The sequence below is a fragment of the Brachycentrus maculatus genome, unplaced genomic scaffold (assembly GCF_059751285.1).
Source record: "Brachycentrus maculatus isolate JH-2025_06_01 unplaced genomic scaffold, ASM5975128v1 h1tg000306l, whole genome shotgun sequence".
In the NCBI taxonomy this organism is placed as follows: Eukaryota; Metazoa; Arthropoda; class Insecta; order Trichoptera; family Brachycentridae; genus Brachycentrus; species Brachycentrus maculatus.
This window is the reverse complement of record NW_028281056.1, coordinates 631,888-648,841: the sequence shown is the minus strand read 5'-3', so window position 1 is coordinate 648,841 and position 16,954 is coordinate 631,888. Positions and strand designations below refer to the sequence as shown.

The window sequence follows — 16,954 nt, the reverse complement described above, 5'->3', positions numbered from 1 at the left end:
TAGATATCAACAAATAGAGCCGCCAATAATTTAGCAATGACACCAACATTAAAGTAACTCCATCGTTTCTGTGACGTCATTCATTGCCAACTTACGAAAATAACGTTTTTTCGTAGGCGAATTTTCCAAAAGAAAATGATGAATGAAAATATTAATTATACCGGCTGATATACATACAAAATGAGTCTAATACAATCCATTATAGGTTGAGTGCGTTAAATTAGATATTCCTCCCGTCTGACAAAGATCCATTTGTCATTGTTAATAACCGGTCTAGCTCCAAATACAATCCGAGCATTCTTACACTAACTGCCCATTCTCATACTCTATGTATAATTCATCAAACGACTCGGTGATAATTACCCCTTAATTGACCGGCGAGCTATTGTTATTACTTATTGTTTGATTTTCCCCATCTATTTTATTTCACCGAGATTTTTTTCCTTTGTGTAAATACCTGTCATGTGATTGGATTGGATCATTGTACATGACATCACGTAGCTTATTAAGGTGATATTCGCAAACACAGAATTCATTCAACCGGAGACCACCAGAGAGGTCACATGTCGCTCACTCCTTTCAACAACGTCATATTTCAAAAATCGTTAATTTCCAGTTTTGCATGTTTTCGGCATGCCCCATCAAATTAATCGAAGAGCTCATCGGTTTAATATAATTACGTTATTAAATACTCAAAGGTGATAGGAGATAAATGTATATGACATATCGCTCACTCCTTTCAACAACGTCATATATCAAAAATCGTTCATTTCTTAGTTTTGCATGTTTTCGGAATGCCCAGAAAATTTACTATATCCCAGCAAAAGCGGCATATTTTTAACTTAATATTTACCCGCTATAAGGCAGAAAGTGTTGTTTTTGGATTTTGAAGAAAAAGCATTGTTTAATTATTTTTTCAAATGTACTTAGTATTTTTCAAATGAAGAAAAAACATTCAGGTTTTACCTAAAAAGATCTGTTGCACAGCAAAAAGTTCAATAAGTGGCTTGATATTTATATTTAATACATTTTATTATATTTTTAAACCTTAAAAACGATCTCCTGAAAAAACAAGTTTTTTTAATTTTGACGTTGTTGAAAGGAGTGAGCGATGTATGTTCATGACCGATTTTTTTTAAATAATGTAAATTGGATATTTTTGGTTTTTTAGAATAAGTATATACCATAGGTATAGAAAAAATATTTATGAATTTTTTTTAACTGCTCACCTTTCTACAATTTTTTTCTTTCAAAACCGTGTAATTATTTTTTTTTTAAACTTATTTTTTCCATGCAAAACCGGTGTTTAAAGAAAAAATCAATACAGGGAAAATTATTTTGCGACTTGCGACAAATACTGGGCATTAATGCGATCCAATACAATGGTGGTGTACAATATATAAATTATGTTTTTCTATTAATTCTTCTTCAAACCCTTATCTGCGCCCTAATGGCGCATATGGCACTGCATCATATAAACCCAATGTTATCTTGATCGTTAAAACATAAAGGAAAGGTGTGCAGCCCTCCGCCTCGGGCACGAGTCCAGGGTCATATTACATAAATATTAGACTTAAAAATCACTAATATTTATTTTGACCCTCTTGGGAATCGAACCCAGGACCTCCAGAACAGTAGCCTAGCGCGCCAACCACGACACTATGGAGATGGACAAATGTTTTCCGTTCATTAAGTTAATATTCTGTTAGACAAATCAATAATTCACGTGATTAATATCTTGGGATGGGAAAATGATTATAGATGGGGGAATTCTAGGAAATTATTATGAATTTCCATGCAATTTGTCTTATTATGTTCATATCAATTAGTGTAATCAAGCCGTAATAACAGTTTGTATATACTGTACACTGTTTGAATGTATCAATAGTCAGTATATAATGATCATCATAATATAAGTTGTTTTTCATAACTATACGATACTGGGAATCATGCCACGTGTATGCGTTTTACATGTTATTTTACATATCTACGTACACTAACCACGGGACCACAACCCGACACAGTTAAACAATTATATTAAAATATATATATATATATATATATATATATATATATATATATATATATATATATATATATATATATATATATATATATATATATATATATATATATATATATATATATATATATATATATATATATATATATATATATATATATATATATATATATATATATATATATATATATATATATATATATATATATATATATATATATATATATATATATATATATATATATATATATATATATATATATATATATATATATATATATATATATATATATATATATATATATATATATATATATATATATATATATATATATAAAATCGTGCTCTCAATACAAAAAAACCTTTATAAAAATATTTTTAATATCATATATATATATATATATATATATATATATATATATATATATATATAAATATATATATAATATATATATATATATATATATATATATATATATATATATATATATATATATATATATATATATATATATATATATATATATATATATATATATATATATATATATATAAAATCGTGCTCTCAATACAAAAAAACCTTTATAAAAATATTTTTAATATCATACAATACTTAAATTCACTCAAATTAAATTAATTTCTCAATAAAATTATATCAAATCATGGTTATCAACTCCTGCCTTGTTTTATATATAACATAACAATTTTTATAGCCTCCCACCAGTCTGATGATGTCGTTAACGACGAAATCCGGTCGCTGGTCAAATAAAAATAAAGTGGAAAAGCTAAAAAAATATTGGTTTTAATCTAATAATATATTAAAAATGCAATTCCATCACGAAGTGTCAGTGGATAATATAAATCTATTATATTAAAAAATGTAATGACAATGCTTATAGAAAATTCATCAGGTATACTTGCACGGACCACATTAAATACTGATTGCAACAACCTTGTACTATGTACGAACAATATTGGCCAATAAAAATACAATAAATTTCCTCAAGGTTATTTTCTGGGACGTATCTAATTGCCGTACCGATGATTCAGCATCAGGTTCGTTATTGATAAGGTGATGAGCATAGTTAATGAGGCGATCGAAATAATTATTTTACTGTTTTTTGGCATCGAAACATACATGAAGAAGAATATGGAAGTGTTGGCATTTACGGGGCTGACGACCGTCATAGGCTGAGTTAAGTGATCACTTTACACACGTTCAACAATTCTACCAATTATTGATAACCAGGCTACTCAAAATTTTGGAAGATCTATATATATATTATATGAACCAATTTAGAAACCTTGTTCTTGAATCACTAGAACTTCACTAGATACATCTATTGGGAGATGAAAAGAAGCTTTTTACTTAGCATATTATCCATATTCCTATGATGAGATGTCAAAAAACAATATGAAAAATAGCTCTGGATACAAATCTGGATTATCTCCAACTGTAATTAGAGATAATCCAGATTTGTAAGCAAGTATTTGGACACACTCAAAATGTTGCACATTAAACTTGTTTAATGGATTGTCCGCCTCCGTAGTGTAATGATCAGCACGCTCGACTACCGTTCTGGAGGTCCCGGGTTCGATTCCCAAGGGGGGTAAAATAAATAAAAGTGATTTTTTCACTGTCATATTTATTCAATATTACCCTGGACTGGTACCTGAAGCGGAGGGCTGATCACCTTTCCTTCATGTGTAAACGATCAAGATAACACTGCGTTTATATGACGCAGTGCCCTATGCACCATTGGGGTGCGGATAAGGGTTTTATTATTATTATTAATGGATTAACTAGTAAGCCACGTTTAGAATCTATTCACTGAAGTATTCACTATCTGAATATGATAAATAATACAAAAAAGATGCCTCGTATGGTTGGGAAAACCTAACAGGAGTTTCGAGAATAAGTAACAAGAAAAAATGTGTGGTTTTTAAATAGAATAACAATATTGTTCGCGGTCAAATAAAGGATAAGTATTGTAAATCGTGGTATGGAAATATGATGAAAGTACGTATTATTAGAAATCGGTTTATGGACTCGTCTTTTCACACGGCAAAGCAAACCAGATGATGATTTTTGTTTTAAGTTCTTATATCCTACAAAAGTAAAGAATTGATCAAAATACTTATATTGTTTTAAACAAAAATTTTACTAATATTAATAATAAAATAATAATAAAACTCTTATCCGCACCCAATGGTGCATAGGGCACTGCATCATATAAACGCAGTGTTATCTCGATCGTTTACACACGAAGGAAAGGCGATCAGCCCTCCGTTTTAGGTACCAGTCCAGGGTAATATTGAATAAATATTACAGTGAAAAAATCACTAATATCTATTTGACCCCCCCTGGGAATCGAACCCGGGACCTCCAGAACGGTAGCCGAGCGCCATTACAATACGGAGGCGGACACTACTAATATTAGTATATTTATAACCACTCATTGACATGCGGTGAGTGGTTATATACTAATATTACTAACATTTTTGTAAAAAAAATACTAAAGCAAAAATAATTACAAAAACTACAAAGTAAATGACACTCTCCTTATTATTCATCATTCACTTTGTTAATATACAAAATATAAAGTAAATGCTTTAAATATTAAAAATATTGAATTGGTAATACTTTAAAATCACTAGTTGAATGGGTCAATATCTCTTTAAGTCAACTTCAAGGGGATATTCGCCAACACAGGATTCATTCGCCGGGCAACCACCGGACAGGTCACATGGCTGGTCACGCTCGATTTTGTTTTTAGCGAATGTATATTGGATATTTATTTGTTTTTACAAATCAACAAAGATTTTTTTTTTCAATCTCTACCTTTCAAAAACTTTTTTTTGCCCACCAAATGCTGGGCCAAAATTAGCGATTTTGGTTTTTATCGTTATTAACTTTACAATATTTGAAAGGTTATAAAAAAAATCGTGAGAAAACATCTAAAAGTATTTTTAAGTTAATTTATTGGATTATATATATATATATATATATATATATATATATATATATATATATATATATATATATATATATATATATATATATATATATATATATATATATATATATATGTGTGTGTATATATATATAAATATATATATTTATATATATATATATATATGTATATATATATATATATAGATATATATATATATATATATATATATATATATATATATATATATATATATATATATATATATATATACATATATATATATATATATATATATATATATATATATATATATATATATATATATAACATAACAATTTGTATAGCCTCCCACCAGTCTGATGATGTCGGTAACAACGAAATCCGGTCGCTGGTCAAATAAAAACAAAGTGGAAAAGCTAAAAATATTGGTTTTAATCTAATAATATATTAAAAATGCAAATTCCATCACGAAGTGTCAGTGGATAATATAAATCTATTAATTTATTGGGTTAGGTATCACCCAAAATTGGGTGCTTTGCCAAAAAAAAAAAAAAATATTGTGTTTTTTTCTGACACTAAGCATTCAGCCCATGACAAAAAATAAATCACGGGAGATTGCAGTAGATATAAAAATTAGTATGATGATACCGGAAACCAGTGTCTTTTGTTCATCAAATAATAAATTTTGTATTCTCGACTTCATTTTATCGGATAATCTCTGCTAAAAAAAGCAGCCTTCGTAATATTATGTAAGTTCCTGCAAGCTAGTTCTATGAGTACATATGTATAGGCTAGCTCAGCGATTCCCAAACTGGTGCATGTTGTTCATATGACGACGACGTCTGAGCGGGTCCTGAAAAGGCTAGTAGAAAAGAATTTAAAATTTACCCCAAATATATATTTTTAATTCTTCTTCTCGTGTATGCGTGCCATGTCAGGCTTTCCTGACGTCGACTATCACTTGAGAGTGCTAATCGTTCTCGTCTTGGGCAAATATATACTGTTATTTTTAATTAAAAGTTTAATTTAATGCTCGATTTATAAACTTTTTTGACATATAACTAAAGCGTTTTATAATTTTTTTCTTTACTTTTTTTAATATTACCTTTAACTAGTAATTAAAGGAAAAGATTCACTTTCCAACCATGATATAGGTAATCAAATTAAACAAATATCGATTTGATGTAGCGCTCTATGCACCTTTGGTTCTAGATAAAGAAGGAAGAATAGGTAATTTAATTGTTTATTATTCATACAGCGTGTAAAATATTCAGTTACATATAGATATTTGATCTGTTTATTATTCAAAGTATTTTTTAAAAAAAAACATATTACCAATATATTTCTTTTATTGTATATTTTTAGTTAATTTCATACAGTATCGGTCATTTTTTTCATTTGAATAATAAGGTTTAGAGCCGTGATCGTAAGTCTTCGTCGCCATTTTTGTCATATATAATACTACTTAAAAGGTATTTGACTTTTAAAAAAAAACTCATTTCAAACAACAAAAACGATACATTTTCTTTGAATTATCATTCATTAACTAACACATTTCAAACGTTACAGGCAAAAAAGGGACGATGATTTATCATCACAACTTCAAGTAAGCGTTGGGCCAAAAAAGTTTGAGAATCATTGGTCTGACAATAAAATCACAGTATGGTCAGTTTTTCATCTTCCATTTGAACATAACAATTGCAGATTACATCAGTTCTTAGAAACATCCACGATTGTAATAAATGTGGGTATTTTTCTTCTAAAGATAATATTTAATTATCTCATTTACGTACCTTTTTTCAGTGATATTTTGTACAAACAACTTGCAAAGCAGAAAAATTAAACTGCCAGGTACTGCAAGAAATCGATAAATTAAATATACGAAATAAAAATTTTGTAAGAAAAAAAATAGCATATTATAGAATAAACGAAAACTGCGTGAAATTTAAGAATGGTGTGTTAAGATGGTTTGAACATGTAGAACGAATGAGTGAGGAAAGAACGGTAAAATAAATTTACAATGCGAATGTAATTGGAAAAAGGAGCAGAGGAAGACTGAGAAAAACATGGCACGATCAGGTATGCTAAATACTTGAAAGTGGTCAGGTTAGGGAGTCGTAAAAATCGGCGGGTATGTATGAGGAGATGCATGAACGTGGAAAAAGCGAAGAATGTTTGCAAAGACAGAGTGGTTTGGCGTTCTATTCTCTCTGCCTACCCCTGCAGTGAAGCGGCGTGATGGTTAGTTAGTTGAACGAAAACTGGATTTCTTTACAAAATTTGATTTCGTACAAGTAGTGTTGAAAAAAAAACAAATGTTGATGTATAACAATGGTATTCATTACAAAAAACGTACGTTTGTTTAACAAAATCCACTGTTTTGTGTAATTTACGTGTATGTTGGACGTCGACTGCAGAAGGAAATAACTGATGGTAATGATAAAGATTATTTTCTTCCGCTATAAAAACTTTGATAAATCGTTTTTGTACAAAGGTACTTTAAAAAAACAGACCGTTCTTTTGTTTGATTCGTTTTAAAGCAGATTGAAAATTTTCGAGAATATAATAATCATGAAATGGTATTAATATTGAAAATTGGTGTGCATACATAATTAAACTAAAGATGTACATATGGTGATCAGTTTCAACTAATAAATTTTATTAGTTACTGTTCACTATATATCAACGTATCCCGAAAAATCACAAGATGCTGACAAACTAGCAACTATAAAATAAAATGGAATTTCTTTTTAGTATACACTGTTCTCTTTGTGTGCAGCATTGACGTGCGGCTCATATTTATACTCGCTTTGAGACAAGCGAGTATAAACATGAGCCGTCCAGGTTGACTAAAATAGAATTTACACTCACAAATTATATATTTATACATAAAATTGTATTATTTCTATTTTGTATTTTTTTTAAATAATTACACAGTAGCATAAAATATTGTGTCAAGACAGTGAGGGTGTACTTTTGATTGCGCAATGATATTTTTAAACCACTTAACTCATCGCTATCACTTTTAGGCAAACGCGCCTAGCGCGTATTCGTCACTGGGGTTAATATAACATGTACGCGTCTGACGCGTACCTACCCCTCATCAACGTGTTAATAGACGTATTCACAAATCATGTTAAAAGTTAGGTATAATTTGTGTGTGTGTGATTTTTAAGTCATATTTTAACAGGTTTTATGAATACGCCTATGCGTCATTGTATTTATCACATGCGGACACGTTCTCCAGCTCATTTTTGTATGCATAGAGATCGCAAGAACTTGGTGACAGGCTGTACCAGTCGAGATGACTATTTTTAGTATTATTTTTAAACTCCCGTTTAAGTGTATTTGCATATTCAATCAACAGGAAAATAGCTTAAAATATTCGTGAGTGTTTTGACGTTTCGTTAATTATGTGAGTGTTTTCTTGATAAAAAATTAACGAAAATAAATAAATACAGAGTCTTAGAATTAGTTTATTCTATCAACGTTATTAATATTGTAATATGACTTTATAAAAAAAGTCGTGGATAAATAACTTTTTTTTTAATATTTAACAGAAATAATATGTCAAGATTTTTTTTTATTTAAAATTAAGTTAATCTAATTTAACACTTTCCTGATCATTTTTCATTTTATAAAATCACTTTAAAAATACTACTGTATGACGGAATATGCATTCCATCATCAGGTCCAATGATGACTAGTTTACATTTGACCTGATGATGGAATGATTATTCAGAAACCGGCAGTTATGAAGTGGTGTTTTTTAAAGTGGTATTATACAAAGTGAACGATGAATGATAAGGAGAATGTTGTATTACCAAACCACAAAATGCTTTTTATATACAAAATGTATGTTTGGGTTTTACTAAATATAAACTAACTAACTAACCATCACGCCGCTTCCCCGCAGGGGTAGGCAGAGAGAATAGAACGCCACACCACTCTGACTTTGCAAACATTCTTCGCCTCTTCCACGTTCATGCACCTCATACATACCAGCCGATTGTTTCGACTCCTAACCTGACCGCCAAATATAAATTGAAGCTTAATATACAAAATATAATTTACTTAGTAAATACCAATATTTCTTAAAAAAGTGATATTAACCATATTACCACAAACCACCGTTACCACAAAGTGACTGCCGAATATATTAATGAAATAATTTAATTATGGTTTGAAAATAGGATCATCCATTCAAGGCTTATTTGGATTTTAAAGCTCAAAAGTATACAGGATCGAGCATATTTATTTAAGTTTTATTTTTTTAAGAAAAGCATTTCAATTTTTATTTATTTTTTGGCATAAGTATTGAATTGTGATAGAGTGGGCTCGAACCCAGAAATTTCGACTCAAAACCCGCGACACTAAACAAGGTACCAAAACCCTACACATGTTGCAATGGAAGAATGCAAACGTCCGTACATTTTCCTTTCAAGACCGCTATTCGTGCAGAAAATTATTCGTCTTCGATTGCATTGCGCAAACGTATTACGTCACATCCCGGACTCTTCGGCTGATTTATATGTTTATTTATCTACAGCTGATTAATATGTTCGTATTGCCAATATGTTCTACAATATCATGTCATAAAAAACTAGTACGACGACTTTAACAGGGGCCTTGTGACTAAATTCAAAACATATTGTATTTTGAATATTTAAAGCACTAACTTTGTGGATCATTGTAATATATTATTTGGAGAAATAAAATTACTTTGTTTTTTGATCCACTCACTTTTATTGTTAAAAACCAACTAGTTTCGGCAACAACCTGTTGCCCTCTTCAGGTATTTTGTAACTTATAGTTAAAAAACAAACCCTGAAGAGGGCAACGGGTTGTTGCCGAAACTAGTTGGTTCATAATAAAAGTGAGTGGATCAAAACATAATGTTATTTTATTTCTCCAAATAATATAAAACATATTGGTTTATTATTTATTAACTATTGATTTATTTTTCCTGATGTAATGTAGTAAAGCATGGAGTTTGGAAAAGTAGGATGAAAGTATTAAAGATTCAATATAATTACGATTGAGGAAGGCATGTTTGAAGGCACAATCTAAAGAGAACAACCCGCTTAACCGACATGGACCAAATTTTCTCCAAATGTGTTGTAGCTTGCACGCCGAAATGAAGAGACGAGCAGAGGTTAATTGTATATAATATCATTCTTTAACATTTTGCACTTATTTTTTAATTCAAAACATTTATTAAAATTTCTTCATTCAAACCCTGTCCGCACCCCAGTGGTGCATAGGGCACGGCATCATATAAACTCAGCGTTATCTTGATCGTTAACGCATGAAAGAAAGGTGATCACCCCTCCGCTTCAGGTACCAGTCCAGGGTAATATTGAATATAGAGAAAGGTGGATACTGACCGGAGCATTTTTTCGTAATGTAACACGTTACGATGCGAGCATTCGTATAGTCAGTACAGCGAGCCGAGCGCTCCGCTCGGTGATGTTCGCCGCGAGCGATATTACGACGAAATGCTTCGGTTAGTCTCCACATTTAGAGTGAAAGAATCAATTATATTTATTTCACCCCTCCCCCTGAGAAACGAACCCGGGACCTCCAGAACGGTAGCCGAGTATGCTTACCATTACACTACGGTAGCGGACAACATTATTATTAAAACTTACAAAAGCGTTTATTACTAGAAATTCCGCCGGGTCAGCCAGTATGAGGATAAAACTTACAAAACCCATAAATATTCATGAAACATGCATTTTCAAACAAAGTACGCCGTAAACAGAAGTAGCGTTTTAACGTTTCTACTTTGTTCATAGACCACCTACATCAGGTTTGGAGACAAAAGACTTCCTTGATGGTAACCGACTGTCTAAAAACACTGCCCATTTGGCCTAGAAAGTGTCATTAGTGAGCAGTGTGAAATTCACGTCCAAACCAAGTGTCCTCGATTTACGTTGTTTTGTCACAAGACTTGACAATTGTTTATTTTGCTTTAGTTTTCAGAACGCTAAGCAATACAAGATTCTTTACTGTAAAAAGTTGTACCGAATTACAAAACGATTCAACATATGACAGTCAAACAACTATACGCTAAAACAATCATAAATGTACATATGTACATATGCATTTAAGTATTACTCTCATATAACACAATAAACCACCTCCCAGCAGAGCACACTAATCACAATTAACATATTTTATGGAAACATCGATATAACTCACTCCTTTCAACAACGTCAAATATCATAAATCAACATTTTTTGTTGTGCAAGTTTTCGGAATGCACAGAAAATGTACTTTTATGTCCCAGCAAAAGTGGCATATTTTTAACTTAATATTTACTTGCTACAGGGTAGAAAGTGTTGTTTTTGCATTTTGAAGAAAAGGTATTGTTTAATTATTTTTTAAAGTTTACTAACTATTTTTCAAATGGAGAAAAAACATCCAGGTTTTACCTTAAAAGATCTGTTGCACAGTAAAAAGTTCAATAAGTGGCTTGATATTTATTTTTAATACATTGTATTACATTTTCAAACATTAAAAACGTTCTCCTGAAAAATGAAGTTTTTTGATTTATGACGTTCTTGAAAGGAGTGAGCGTAAGTATTACTCTCATATAACACAAGAAAGCACCTCCCAGCAGAGCAAACAAATCACAATTTACACATTTTATGGAAACATATATACCTAGAACCAGTGATGGGATTAAAAAAATTCAAGAACCGGTTCGCCCTTTAGAGGTACGGTTCGCCCTTTAGAGGTGAAGATGCCACCGTCTGCGTCAACTCCAAGCTACCTCCGAATTTCGAGTTACGTATGTTTTTCAATATTTTATTCATTTATACGCAAAAAATATCAAACGCGGTTCTCTTTAGGCCCTTTTAAAACATCTGCGCCATATTTACAAAACATTACATATTCGAAGGTCGATCCAACATTAATTCCTCTTCACACAAACTACCCAACTAACTAATTATCATACTGTTTCCTCAAAGAGTAGGCAGAGAGGATAGTTAGCCAGATACATCAGCCTTATTATTATTATTGATTTCTTTAGTTTGTTAGTAATAAAAAATATATGTTCAAGTAATATGTAACTTATACCAATATTTTTTAATATTTTAGATTCTTGGCAAAGGAATTGCATATGACTGAATTGAAGGAAAATGATAAAAAATAAGATTTTTTAAGGCGGTATGGACATGTGGAGTGATTGGATAGCGAGAGAACGACTAAGAAAGTATATTTAGCTAATGTAAACGAGATAATAGAACGAGGACGGCCGAAAAAGACCTGACACTAATCGGAGGATATGTATGACTAGATGTATGGTTATGAAGGAAGGTAGGAATGTGTGTGAGAAGAAGAGTGTAGCGTTCCATCCTCTCTGCCTACCCCTGTAAAGAAACGCCGTGATAGTAGTAGCAGTAGACATCCTTAGTGCATGTCAAACCCTGGCCTTTAGTGCACGTTGTTCTTGGGCCGACCAAAAACGCATGTGATTAAAAAAAATTGAAGTAGAAAGTGTATGAATTGTGCTTATAGAGGGACCCTGACATGACACACAAAGAAGAAGAAGAATGCTTTAGATTGGCTACCACTGAGTGAATCAGATAAACTGGTATTGACGATTATTTCTGTTGAATATAACTCGTATATTTTAATGAATTGAAAAATATCATCGGATTATTGAAGAGACCTTTTTTATAATGGTAATATAACTCACAACTGAATATTCCTAATAATGCACAGCGTTCAGGTATCCTTGAAATCATTTATAATCGCTGACATCATCTTCTCTGGCGTAGGTATAATTTGTTCCCGTCATTCAGTAGCGGAGAAGCAACTAAAAACACTAATTTGCGCAAATGACTCCCCTAATAGAAAATCGGCAAGCTATTATAGCCTCTAACGCAGTGGTCCTTAACCGGTGCTCCGCGAGCTTATTGTAAGTGCTCCGCGAAATTATGAAAACCAAAATTTCATGTTGTCTCATTTACTATGCGATTTGAGTTGCAAATATCAAGAAGAAGAACAATTTCTTAATTGCTCTATCAACAGATCGTACTCTTACAATAAAATTCAATTGGGTACCAAATATTATGAGATCAGTGTGTTAATATTTACCCTTCAATTTCCAATGTACTCGTATGTACATGTTCTTAAAATACTATTCTTCTTACAATATCTTATACTAATGTTATTAATGATTGCAATTTTTGTGATCAATCAATAAAATTACTGCTTGTTTATAACAAAAAAACTATTTTTCACTTTGTATAATTCGAGGCGGATTTAAACAAATTTTCTTGATATGCCTACGAACCCCACTTCTTTTATATACCTATATACCACACTTATTACTTATTTTACTTATAACCCTTATCCGCATCCAATGGTGCATAGGGCACTGCATCAAATTGACGAAGTGTTATCTTGATCATTACTTACATGAAGGCAAGGTGATCACTCTTGCGCTTCAGACACCAGCCCAGGGTAATATTAAATAAATATTACAGTGTAAAATCACTAATATTTATTTTCACAACCCCTGGGAATCGAACCCGGGACCTCCAGCACTGTAGCTAAACACGCTGACCATTACACCACGGAGGCGGACATACCACACTTATACTTAACACAAACAACTCTGGTATTCTTATTTTTATTACACACATCGTCTAAACTCACCAAACATCATTTAATACACTCCCACTTTTTTATTTTGTTTTGTATCTAGTGATGTTTTTGATCGTTATTATAACATAAATGTGGAATTGTGTTATTGGCTTTTTTTATGTGACTATTTTTTATTATATACTTTTACTAAATGTAAAGCTGTACAATTCCCGAATAAATAATAAAAAATAAAAAAAAAATAAAAAATAAAATAAAATAACTATAGATGAATTTTGGATTTTTGTTCGAGACGAATACCCAGATCTAACTAAAAGGGCACTTAAAAATTTATTACAATTTTCAACCTTATATTTGTGTGAGCTAGGTTTCTCGATATTAACCAATATTAAAACGAAGAAACGCGAAAAGCTTAAGCAATTCGGATAAAGAAATGAGAGTAGCCATATCAAATATTACACCTAATATCGCTGAAATTTGTAAAAGCCGACAAGCTCAGGTGTTACATCAAAAAATTTTCGCCGCAAAATATTTCATTGGAGTATTTATGTATTTTTTAATTAATGTAATTTTTAACTTGTCTGTAATAAAATAACCATTTTTTTTTAAATATTTATCTTTGTCTAATTTTTTAATCTTTAGTTTTGGCGTACCAATTTTTCTTATGATTAAAAGTACTCCCTGACTTCAAAAAGGTTCAGTACCACTGTTCTAACGTCATAAACGACCAAGTCCACAATAATATCTGAACATTTTGTTTGTGTAGGAATATTGATGGAACTCATTACACTCGTATCTAGTAAATATGTACATAGGAAATGATTTAGGATAATGATTTGTGCATGTTTACCAACGAAATTCTTGCCATCGCTTATGTAAGACCCTACATATCGTCACTTGAATGTAGAACTATACTAAGTCCCATAGAAGTCAATTTCGTTTTTATTCATATATTGTGTTCTTTGTGCGACTAAATGTGTTGCGCAGAAAGTACAGTATGCTCTTAACTTAACGTAGGATAATCAATATACAAAATATATAAACCCTTATCCACACCCAATGGTGCATAGGGCACTGCGTCATATAAACGCAGTGATATCTTGATCGTTTACACATGAAGGAAAGGTGATCAGCCTTCCGCTTCAGGTACCAGTCCAGGGTAATATTGAATAAATATTACAGTGAAAAAATCACTTATATTTATTTTACCCCCCTTGGGAATCGAACCCGGGACCTCCAGAACGGTAGCTGAGCGTGCTGACCATTACACTACGGAGGCGGACTGATAATCAATACCTGCAACTTAATTTTATTAAAACTCAGGTAAGATTTAACGCAATTGATTTTTTTCTTAAAATACCGTTTTTGTGTAGAAAAATAAGTTTTAATTTGAGTTTTTCTTCGAAACGTATTCTTTAATCGAGTTTGAAAATGTAAAGAGCTAAAACACGATTTTTTTTTAAAAAAACCATTTAATATATATTCCAAAAAAATCCAATTCAAATGTATATTTTAGAAAAAAATTGTGCTCGGAAAACAATTGTGGCTTTTCGCGCAGCCGATCGCGCACTGAATTTACATGAATTAATTGAATATTGTCCGCCTCCGTAGTGTAATATGATACCGTTCTGGAGGTCCCAGGTTCGATTCCCAATGGAGGTAAAATAAATATGTGATTTTTTCACTGTCATATTTATTCAATACTACCCTGGACTGGTACCTGAAGCGAAGGGCTGATCACCTTTCCTTCATGTGTAAACGATCAAGATAACACTGCGTTTATATGACGCAGTGCCCTATGCACCATTGGGGTGCGGATAAGGGTTTATTATTTTTTTTAATTATTAATTGAATATTCATGAATTTACATTATTAAATTGAATATTTGAGATTACGCCCTTCACAAATTATCAACAACAAAGAAACATTTTTTTTAATATTGTTTGTATTAGAGATAGTTCTTTTTGAAATATTGTACTAACAATGTATTGTATTTTACAATGTAAGACCAGAGCGGAGCGCAGGGGCGGATTCGATGTTGGGCAACCAAACGGAACACCGCGCGCAAACATTCCAGTGGACCGTTAAATGGTACCGTTGCTTGAGTGACTCTCAAATGCATTCAATTAATTTTAATTAAAACTCTTGACAAAATTCTTCTTCTTCTTCTTCTTCTTCTTCTTCTTCTTATTGTAGGCCTTACGGCCTGTTTTTAAGAGGGATTAGCCTCCTGCGACGTCCATTCCCAGCTATCGGCCCATCTCTTTGGTGGTCTGCCCGGGAGTCGTCTACCATGGGGTTGGCCGTACAATGCGATGTGGGGGAGTCTGGATGGTTCCATTCTCCTCACATGCGCATACCATTGTTTTCTTCGTTGCCTTCCCCACCTAACGACATCTTCGATCTCGCATATTTCCCTGATCTTGGCATTTCTCAATCTATCTCGAAGACTCTTGCCTGTTATGCTTCTCAGAGTCTTCATTTCTGACACTCTAAGCGTGTTTTTTGTGGCAGCGGTGTCTGCTCTACTTTCGATTCCATGCGTCATGATGGGTCGGACACAAGTTTTGTATATCTTGATCTTGCTGCCGATCTTCATCTCAGGGTTTTTCCATATAGCATTTTTCAGGCATCCTGAGATGGCTGCAGCTTTTTTCACTTGCCCCATCACTTCGTATCGCAGATCCGTCTGAGCACATAGGTCCACACCCAGGTATTTAAACTTTTCCTTCTGCTCTACCAAGACGCCGTCCACAGTCACGCTACATCCCACTGGGGTGCGAGAAAACACCATACTCTTGGTCTTTGTAGCGGATATAGCCATATTGAATTTTTTGCTAGCAAGGTGGAATGTGTTCAAGAGTAGTTGCAGCTCCCCTTCAGTCTCAGCGAATACAACGGCATCATCCGCATAGCAGACAACATCGATGGTTTTCTCTCCCAGTCTGTATCCTTTATGTAGTCTTTTAATATCCTCCACAATCCCATCCATGATGAGATTGAAGAGGAATGGACTCAGACTGTCACCCTGCCTGATGCCTGTACCGACTTTTACGGGATTTGAGAGATTACCATCTACTCTGATTCTGGTGTTTGTGTTTGAGTTGAGTTGCCTGATTACGTTGACTATTTCCGGGAGCGTTCCTCTTTCAGCCAGTATTTGCGTTATATCATTAAGTCTGGCTCGGTCAAACGCCTTTGTGAGGTCAATAAAGCATACGAATGCCGTATGCTTTATTGACAAAATTAATAAAATTAAAATGAAATCTTTATTAATAATACCGAAAAATAAATAACTGACTAATTCACCGCAAAAAAAGAAAAAGCAAAATATCTTATGATATTAATTTAAAAA

General features: G+C 32.2%; 1 protein-coding gene across 1 annotated transcript in view; it reads right to left on the bottom strand.

Annotated features, from left to right (window-relative positions):
* The window catches only part of LOC148304711 (uncharacterized), a 123,827-nt gene that overhangs the window by 91,791 nt on the left and 15,082 nt on the right, over positions 1-16,954 (bottom strand). The gene's annotated exons all lie outside the window — the stretch shown is intronic.